We start from the raw sequence: 10667 nt of genomic DNA on the forward strand, positions 1-10667 counted from the left end.
AAGTAAGTAAGTAAAAACATTTTATATACAATATGTGTGCGGGGCGGGCCCGCTTCCCAACTGGAACCAGGGCCCGCTGATCTATCGGTACGCCACTGCACCATGAGGTTATGTGCTTTAAGATGAAAGTTATTATTATTGAGTATTTTTTGGTTACGCAAATCGCACTTATAAAACGACATTATCATCATCTTCTTCATGAACAACCAGTCCTGATTTGTCCATTCTTGAATACAGGCCTCCTACAGATATTTCCATCTTCTTCTGTTCTGCGCCTCTGATATACAATTGGTCACAATTCTTTTGAGGTCGTCTGTCCCCAGGCTTCGATTGTTTGTCCTTGATCAGCACTCAAGCAATTTTTCCGTCGACCTGTCGTTTTTCATTCTTTCAACATTTTACGCCGATTTCCATTTTTGCCTTGTAATACGTTTGATAATGTCTTTATTTTGGTACTGGGGGTTGTTACCCCCGATGATGGGGTTGATTAAGTTGAAACACTAATTACTGAAATATATTTATTTAAGTCACCATGTACGACAGTAACTAGTTGGTGTCGGGATGGATAATGTCTCTACTCTAACCACATCGGTTTCTGAATAATGAATAATCCCTTTCTTTACTTTCTACGTATCTATAAATAAATCCCAATTGTTTGTTATGATTGACCATACTTGAATGTGACCATGAAAATACAAATAGTAACATAATTGCTGACTCCGTTGTTTTCAAAACGAGTGGCCTACATTGCAGAAGCAATGTCACCCATTTACGTAATGTAAACAGTACATGTAAATAATATTTGTTTGAGACTTTAAAAATTAAATCGATATGGATTACTCTTATTTTTGGATGCTAATATAAATCCTGTACATCTTCCACTCCGGTTCATCTTCGAACTTCCTCGTTTCTTAGTTTATATCTTAAGCCTATTTAAAGCATTGATCTCTCCATTTTACGTTGGGTCCTTCTTAATTTATCTGCTGATGTTTTTGTCAGAGTTCAGGTTTCTGCTCCGTATGTGAGAACTGGTAGAACAAGGTTTTAGGACGGAAAGATCATGCGCCGACGCTATATTTATAATGAGACAAGTTCAAAAGAAATTGTTAGAATACAACAAACTGGCATATTTATGTTTCGTGACCCTTAAGGTCCAGCGTCAAATGGATAAAGGACATTATCCATTTGTTGTACTTAAGAGGGGTCCTCTCCTAAGTTCCTTCTCTATTGAGGTTGGCGAACAATATGGCAAATTTCTCTCTATTGTGGGCTTGATGGATTAAGTCATTCCCTGTTGTGTGGGTCCAATCTCTGATGTTTCGGAGCCAGGATTTCTTCTTTTTTCCTATACCCCTATTACCTTCGATTTTGCCTTCTAATATTACCTGAAGCTGCTCAAATTCCCTATGGCGCATTATGTGTCCTAGATATGACGTCTTTCTAATTTTGATCGTATTGACCAGATGAGGACGTGTGTTCATTATTTCCAATACTTCTTCATTTGCAGTTTTGCTGGTTTAGCTTATTCTTAACATTCGGCGGTACATCCACATTTCGAATGAATTCAGTTTATTGACGTCATACTATTTTAATGTCCAGGTCTCACAGCCATATAGTAATAGAGACCACACATAACACTTTAGTGTTCTCAATCTTATTGTGACTGATAGTTTGGGGTTACAGAGCATTTTACGCATGTTCATGAAGCCAGATCTTGCTATTTCAATGCGTCTTCTAATTTCTTTTGAGTGGTCTAGCTGACTGTTTAGCTCTCTGCCCAGGTATATGAAGCTCTTGGAACTCTGAAGGGTGATACCATTGATTTGTATGTTGGGTGTAATTTGTTCATGGGGGTTCTTGTGAAATACCATGATTTTGGTTTTGGAAAGATTAATATCCAAGCCTAGTCTGTGACTTTCTTCTGATAGTATGTTCATCAATATTTTTAGTTGGTGTTCTGTTTCCGCTAATACTACGGTGTCATCGGCATATCTTACATTGTTAATGATAATTCCATTGACTCTGGCACCTTCAGGGCGATCTTCAAGAGAAGCTCTAATGATATGTTCGGCATAGACATTAAATAGTAGAGGGGACAGAAGGCACCCTTGACGCACTCCTCGTTCTATGTTCACATAATTGTGAGGGGTACCTCTAGGAATAAATTAAATCGATCGAAAATGTCTACCAGAACATCAAAATAAAAGTAAAAGTAGAGGAAGAACTAACTGGCCCAATTGAAGCTGGCAATGGCATCAGACAGATAATCATGAATGAAATAATAAAAAAGGAAGAACTAAAAAACGAGACCAAATGGAAGAAAAACGACTTCAAATAATCTGCCATGCAGGCAATGCAATACTAATGTCTCAAAGTGAAGATGATTTACATTTACAACGTATGCTGCGCCAATTTAATATAGCCATCAGAAAATTTAACATCTTAATTTCTCCAAAAATGACAAAATGCATAGTTAGAACAGCAAACCTAATAATATGTAAATTGGAGCTGGAGGTTCAGATAATAGAACCAGTGATATAGTCTAAATATTTAGGCATCACATTTTCTAGCTACGGAAAGCTCGAAACAGAAGTGAAATATCAAGTGAATAGAGCAAAGAGAGTCGCAGGTTGCCTAAATGAAACAGTATGTAAACGGAATATTTGATTTGGAAAATATCACCACAGACATGGTGTTCATTTTTTTCGAATCCTGAAAAAACGAATGAATATTTTTGAAAAATTTAAACGCAGAATAAAAGACTATATTATTACCGAGAACCGAAAGTCCCTTAGAATAAATAAAAATTTTCTTTTGAATGAGATATTTGAAATTAAAAATCACACTAAATTTTCTCTTTTTTTTTCACCCTTGTAGCTTATTAAAATAAACATTATAGAAGTTTTCAGGACTTTCGGCCCTCGGTAATAACGTAATCTTTCATTCTCTGCGTTTAAATTTTTAAAAAATACTTATTAGTTTTCTCAGGATTCGAAAAAAAAATGAATGCCTTTAAAATGCATTGGAGCCCAAATTTGCGCCTATCCATTTAACTGTTGGCGAAAGTTGCTTTATTAATCTTTTTTAAGAAAATCTCGTCGTTTGATTAAAGATGTAAACCCCACAGTTATCCAAGGTTTTATTTTCGCTATTTTTTTATTTAAGCGTTTTATCTCCCTAGAGATGTATGTACATAATTATTTAACTTACTTATAAATATATGCTATATAAATATATGCAATTTGAGAATATATTTTGGTGATGTAATTTGCATTCTAATATTCATTTTTTAAAAGCTGTTTTAGTTTTTCGATATTAAGATTTTTAATTATGACTGGAGATTTAGATGTAGAAAATTTTTGATTTTCATTATTTATAAAAACAGCTAGAGTAAAATAATCAATTATGTCAGTATGAAAAACGATAGGATTAATATTAATTTACTGTTTTAAATTAGCTTGAGTTTTTATAAATATTATAAATATATGATGATTTATATTTAATGTTTATTAAAAAATTTTAATATACAATGTGTGTTGTTATTGGGCAGGGGGGCCGCATCCCAACTGAAACCAGGGCCCGCAGATCTATCAGTACGCCACTGAGATCCATTGACCATATGAAACAAAAAAACCCCGTTAACGTTGTAGTTCCTTTTAGCTCTCTAATTTTGAACATAATCAATAGCCTATACATGAAAGATGGACATAGACAATGAAAAATTACCTAAAAATGATGTTACTTAGGAGGTTGTGTTAATTTCAGCATTCACACAAATAGCGGCAGCCTTACTCTTAGGCCAGTGGCGGCTGGTCAGAGGAGGCAAGGGAGGCTTAGCCTCCCCATAAATTTTTTACACATACTATACACTGTTTTGTTTACTTTGCTATTTTGCTTCGAGTTAGAGATATCGGAAAAAGTTATTTGAACAAGTTGTTCCAAATAATGTTCTAACCCAACATACCAAATTTCATCACAAAATTCGCACTTTTAGTTTTTTCATTATTTTGTAGTCAGGATCCTAAAATTGGAGCGGAGGCTGCTGGCCGGAATATCTCACTTGCTAATGCTCCGCGCAGCCCAGCAGCGTTTAAGGAGACCCGATCTATTTTTTGTAAATTTCAGTCATTTTCAGGGTCAGGGGGGGCAAATGCCCCCCCTGACCCTATTAAATGACGTCCCTGTGCTCAAAGGGCAACATGGTTCCCTGCTCGAAAATGCTAGGTACTTGCCAGTTCAATGGTTGGTCTGTGAACTTTGAGCATGTGTTTTATTATATCTAACAACATCGACTTGTAGCCACCATGTTCTAGTAAAATAAGATATTTAAACCATATATTATGGGGTTACCACTTTAAATAGTGTGCTAGTTTCAAACTACTCAGCAGAATGCACTGAAGATGTTCTGAATTAGAACGAAAACGTTTTGCAATCTATTTGGTTGACTTTTAAATAGTTTTTTAATAAACGATTTTATACCAGAATACAAGTTGAAGTTTTTTACTTTTGTATGAGTTTTTTAATAAAAAAGGAATTAAAATTGTTATCGAAAAACTTTTGGAAAATGTTCTTCGAATGTGTGAAATATGTTTATAGACATGGATCCCGCGTACCAAAAAAAGTTGATTAATAGCAAGCTGAAAATTTGTTAATAGCTTAACGGTGTCTAGTCGGACAAACTTTGATGTATGGAAACACTGGAACAGGGGAAGTTTTAATTTTGGAACAGGTTAAAAATTTAGAACGTCAGACTATGAAAACATTCCATGTATTTTGTCGGACAAAACTTCCAATTGATTTGTCACCATTTCATTAAACTCTCATGCAAAAATCAGACTGGTATTTATCACCAACTGGGCATTTTAATGAGTGAAACACGAGGAACATGTCAAATGACAGGAATCATGTTGGTAAGTAATAGCAGTCTGATTTTTGCATGAGAGTTTAATGAAAGGGTAACAAATCAATTGGATGTTCTGTCCGACAAAATACATGTAACTTTTCCGTAATCTGAGGTTATAAAATTTTTTAAACTGTTCCACAATTAAAACTTCCCCTTTTCCAGTGTTCCCGTTAGAGATTGCAATTGCTGGATTCAGCATCCAGCAATCCAGCTGGATCCAGCGACTTTTTTTACATGCTGGATCCAGCAAACTGTGCTGCATCCTGCAGCGCGGATCCGCAAACGTGTCAAATTTGAAATAAGTTATTTTATGTCTTCATTGGCCACTTTATTCAAATCCGTGAGTCGGCAAAAGTTTGCTTAGTATGCTGGAACGTTTCTACAGCCTAAAAGTTTGCATCGATAAAGCGTTGATAGACATTGATTCTGCCATAAAATTTTCTGCTGGCGATTGATCAATAATCAATGAGTTGATCGCCACATTTCAACCGATGAAACTGGCTGTAGAAACTCTTTGCAGAAGATAGTCCACCTTGATAACGGGCGACACAACCATGAAATTTGTCTTAGGCAAACTAAATAGCCAGTACTCTAGCCTTAGCTGAGCTTTCGGGAGCACTGCGCAACAGAATCTCGGAACCGCGCCTCTCTGAAATTACAGATTACAGGTACATTAGTGTATTTACAAAATCCAAAAATGGATGCTAAAGGACTAAACAGTCCTGTTATTTCCTGTTATTTCCAGTAAACAGTTATTTTAACATGGCGGAAAAGAATGCAATGCTACAAGACATCATGAACAATTTGTTGAGTCGAATAAATAAACAAGTGATTATGGAACCAGTGCAAGATAACATAATGGAAGTGGAAGTAGAAGATGGGCTGCTAATCCGGAGCCCGTGAATTTTACTTTAGAACAAGAACTGGAGATTGAACTGAAACGAGGGAGAAAAATCTTTTTCTATATGTGCAGTTCTGTGCGAAGTAGGTTAGGCGATAAGCCGATAGATAAAATATGATTTTTAAGGTGCCAGTGCCACTTCCAAAAACTAAATAATTCATGTTTCTGTTATTTAGAAATTTAGAATATACCTAGTTTGATTTTTATCATGAGACCCAAAAAAGCTCGTCCTCAGTAAGCCATGGAAGAAAATCGTATTACTTAACTTGTGTCAGCCCAAAATTGCCATCAATGAAATTTGCTTCAAATGAACTACTCTACAACAGATAAGTTCATTTGAAAAAAAAAGAATGTGTGTGTACTTTGTACGCACGTAAGAAGTTATACTTCTATTATATGATTTAAACGAAATTAATATACTTTTTATTTATATTTTGTTTAAATATTAAACTAATTTATACTTACTACTTCTCAAACATTTTTATTAGAACAGTGCCAAAAATTAAAATAATAAAAGAATAAAACACACACAAACACATTAAACAAGCCACAAATGATGTCTGAAAATTAATTGTCGAAATTTTTTTTAACTAAATACGTATTTTCTGAAAATACAATTATATAATAAATATACTTACAATCATAAAATGTATTAAAAAAAAAACAAAAAAGAAAGTTTCTATTGGGACTCGAACCAGCGCTGATAAGAGCGGTTGGTATTGGAATTCACTCGCCTTCTCCGCTTAGCCACGGACACTATGTGTCATTATTTAAGAAGATCGACTAACTAAACGGATTAAACTTGTGATATTTTGATATTTTGAAAATTGATCAAATTATTTTAATTTTGAATTGAAATGATTTAGAATTGAAAAAATACAACAAAACATAGAGTAAAAAAACAATATATTAGGTGAATATTGATAGAAATTTTGATGGTAATCAAATTATATAAATAAAAGTATTACATACTATGTATTTTGGCAGATCAAATAGGTAGGTTTATACCCATGATACATTAACAATTATTACGTACCTGTTGCTTTTAAAAACTATTTAAAAGTCACTACAATACTATAAACTTTTTTGTTTCTGTCCTCACAACAATAAAACTAATATATTATACATTTGTTTACCTTTACCTCCAAACCACAGCTACCATATCGGATAATTTTTGACATGTCATTTGAACATCCAATCAGAACAAAGTTATAATGCGCATGCGCCGGGCTGATAGGTTTTAACATATAAAAAAATCACCCTCTATCGCCGGTAAAGAAGTATAACTTCAAAAATTATTCGTGACAATTTATTCTCAGCCGACACAAGCAAAGCTCTATGTTTGACTTCCATGGCTTACTTGAGGACCAGTTTTTTTGAAATCTCATTAAAATTGTAGCATTTGTTCTAAGAATTTTAAGTTAAAGAGAGGTAAGATTGATTGCAAATTGCAACTGATTATACGTCCTTATTTGATTATATACATCTAAGATAATTTTTATTTTAAGTCTTTTTATTAGTTTGTACCAAAAGCTTAATAAATGAATAAAAAAAACATTAAAATCGTTTTTTCATTTTGAATCCACATTTTGCTGGATCCGAGCTGGATGCAGCTGGATTCGGACCAATCTTGCAAAAATCCAGCTGGAATGAAAATGCTGCTGGATTGCAATGCCTAGTTCCCGTATATCAAAGTTTGTCCGACTAGACACCGTTAAGCTATTAACCAATTTTCAGCTTGCTATTAATCAGCTTTTTTGGTACGCGGGATCCAGGCCTGTTAATAAATTGCAAAATCGTTATTAATATTATCTACGTCGAAATGTGAAGCATTATCATATGTAAACTTAAATAGATAGATACAATTATTTTATTAGGTATTGCTTATTTTTGCGAAGACAGTGTCCACGTCTTAGTAAATTTTATTTCAAACTAAAATTTGCTTAAAACTTTAATAAATATCAAATAGTAAATTAATGGATAATAATTTCTAAAGCCCTATTTATCCTCCAACAAGTTTTCCCTAATGCCGTAGCACGGATAAAGTCTCGGCAACATCGCGAAGGACCCACAGCACGCGCAACTCGTAACGCAAGAACAAGAACAGTACCACTCAGGTTTTTGAAAGTAGCATTGCGTGATAGGTGCGCGCTTGCCAAATACACGATAAATTAAATGTGAAAACCGAATATTTTAAATTTATTCAGTGGGATAATTTAAATTTATCCGGTGAAGCGCCTAAAGATTTTGATGTAGTGCGAGAGATTTTGCCGCGTTTTTACTCTTTTTATTTTAAAACAACTATTTGAATTAAATTATTAGTGTGACTGTGTTTTTGTTACTTTTATTGAAACAAAAAGTTTTGTTTGTGATGCTAATAAATTAAGTAAAGTGGTAATTAATTCCGCTGTGCGAAACACTTGGATTATATTTGGATACTGACATTAAAAGAGGTAGGAATGTTGTATTGTTGTTTGTTGACTGCAAGCAATTAAATTAATGACATGTGAACATTTACATATTGCAATTTTGTTAATTTATTTATGAAGTTAATCTGTATTGACGATATAGGTGTCTGCACCGGATTGTATTGTGTCCCAATTATTTAAACAACTGTTAATAATTACAAATGCACATTTGATAACGTTTTCTTTGTGTAAAACTTGATTCATAAAGCCAATTAACTATAACAAGGCCATTTGACATTCTCTTTTCAATCTTCAAGTATGTTTAGCCAATTAATGAGGTATGGGGTTGAATAAGTGGAGACAATTGAACATTTGTTTGGATTTGAGTAGCTTAATTTGACCTGGGGGATAATTGCTGCGGCCAGTTGCTCTTCATCGGCTCTTTTACTCATTTAATTTAATCATTTTGGTTCGGTTTGTTGCTACAAAATGATTAAAGATTTCTCTTATGTTTAACAAGATAAATGGCCAGAAAAAGTATCAATAGATTTTATTCGTTGTATTTAATGGTGATATATCTATTTAGCCAATTTGTTGTGGTTGACTGAATGATTGGAATAAGGCAATTTTACTATGTTTGACTTGTGGGGTAATTATTGCAGTCATTGGCACTGTATCAATTGCCATTTCTCCTACATGACATTTTTTAAATGTTTTTTGTTATTTAGCTGTGTGCTGTGTTTTATTTTTGTTATGGATATAACAGAAATTATAGAGCAGCTATACTCAGCGTTTTTCTTTCCTGGGCCACATAGTAGCTATTGCCACAGATTGCGGGCCGCAATCAAGATGAAGTAGTATACAGTGTGTTTCATTGGGAAACGGAAATACTTAGGTAAATGAGGCGGTTCTATACATACTAAATTTATTGCTCCACCGACTTTATAAACGAGTTACAGGGTGTTTTATCGATGTTGCCCAATTCTGTCTGGACCCATAACTTTACAACCACCTTGTATATTTTTTTGATATTTGGTACACCTATGTCACATTTAGAACACAAACCACCCAACTACTAATCACAAGCAGTTGTGACCTTGAAACAACATCCTGTATATTGAAATTTTCAAAACCCGTTTGCACATTTGAAAAGTCCATTTTTTACGCAGAATGACTTTAATTTTGAAATTATGTCAACATTTTTAAGAACTCGAACTTTCAAAACAAAAATTTCGATATAATTCTAAAATTCATGTCATTAAATTATCTGCGCAAAAAATTGAAGCGAGCAATTAAACTTAGTTTTGTGTGCTCTTTTCAAATGTACAGACGAATTTTGAAAATTTTAATATACAGGGTGTTGTTTCAAGGTCACAATTATTTTAATTTTTTTTTTGTTAGGATGCGGACCTGATTTTTTCTTGTGATTACTAGTAAATGGGTCGTTGCAATGTAGTAAATGAGTATTGATTATTTTTAAAATGAGTATTTGTTCATTAACTTTAATAATTTATTATTAAAAGTTAATAATACCTTGATTTTTAATAAGAGTTCTTAAAAATTTCAATATAATTTAACATTAACGTCATCAAATTGTCTGCCTCACGCCCAAACACGCCTCGGCACACTATCAAATAATTTGAAAAACACGTGAAATTTGACAAATAATTTGATAACAGAGCCCTTTAGTTAGCCTTCGGGCCGCATAAAAACGCTAGAGGGCCGCATGCAGCCCGCGAGCAGCAGGTTGAGTATCACTAGAGCATTCATCGAGAGCATAAAATATACAGAGCATTCAAAAAGAACTATTTGGCAAAGTCAGAATAATTATATAATTGGAATTTATAGAAATAAAAGGCAGATATCGAGCACCTAGATTATTAAATCTTGGCCAAGTAGGTATACTTTAGCTCCTAGAGCATCATCAGGGACATTTCGTCAAATCAGGAAGGTATACTGGCAAAATGTCATAACATTTGTTGTAGAGAGAGGGAAAGGATTGGCAAATAAATACTTAACATAAACACACACTGGACAAAGGACAAAACAGATTAAAATAATAAATGCCGGTAAGTACAACATTATTAACAAGTCGAAGATGGGAATTCATAACCCTACCAAAAAAACAACGTCCGAAAAACTGTAGCGACTATAGAATGATAAGCCTTATGAGCCACACCTTGAAAATCTTTCTACGTATCATCCACAGTAGAATCAGAGATAAATGTGAAGAAGACCAGGATGAAACACAATTTGGCTTCCGAAATGGACTGGGAACCCGGGACGCACTCTTTGCACTAAATGTGTTATTGCAGAAATGCCGAGATCAAAGGAAAGACGTCTTTGCTGTATTTATTGACTATGAGAAGGCCGTTGATCGAGTACAACATCACAAATTAATTAAAATATTAAAGGATAAAGGAGTTGATAGTCAAGATGTACGAATCATAGAAAA

The sequence above is a fragment of the Diabrotica virgifera genome, chromosome 5 (genome assembly GCF_917563875.1).
Source record: "Diabrotica virgifera virgifera chromosome 5, PGI_DIABVI_V3a".
Classification (NCBI taxonomy): domain Eukaryota; kingdom Metazoa; phylum Arthropoda; class Insecta; order Coleoptera; family Chrysomelidae; genus Diabrotica; species Diabrotica virgifera.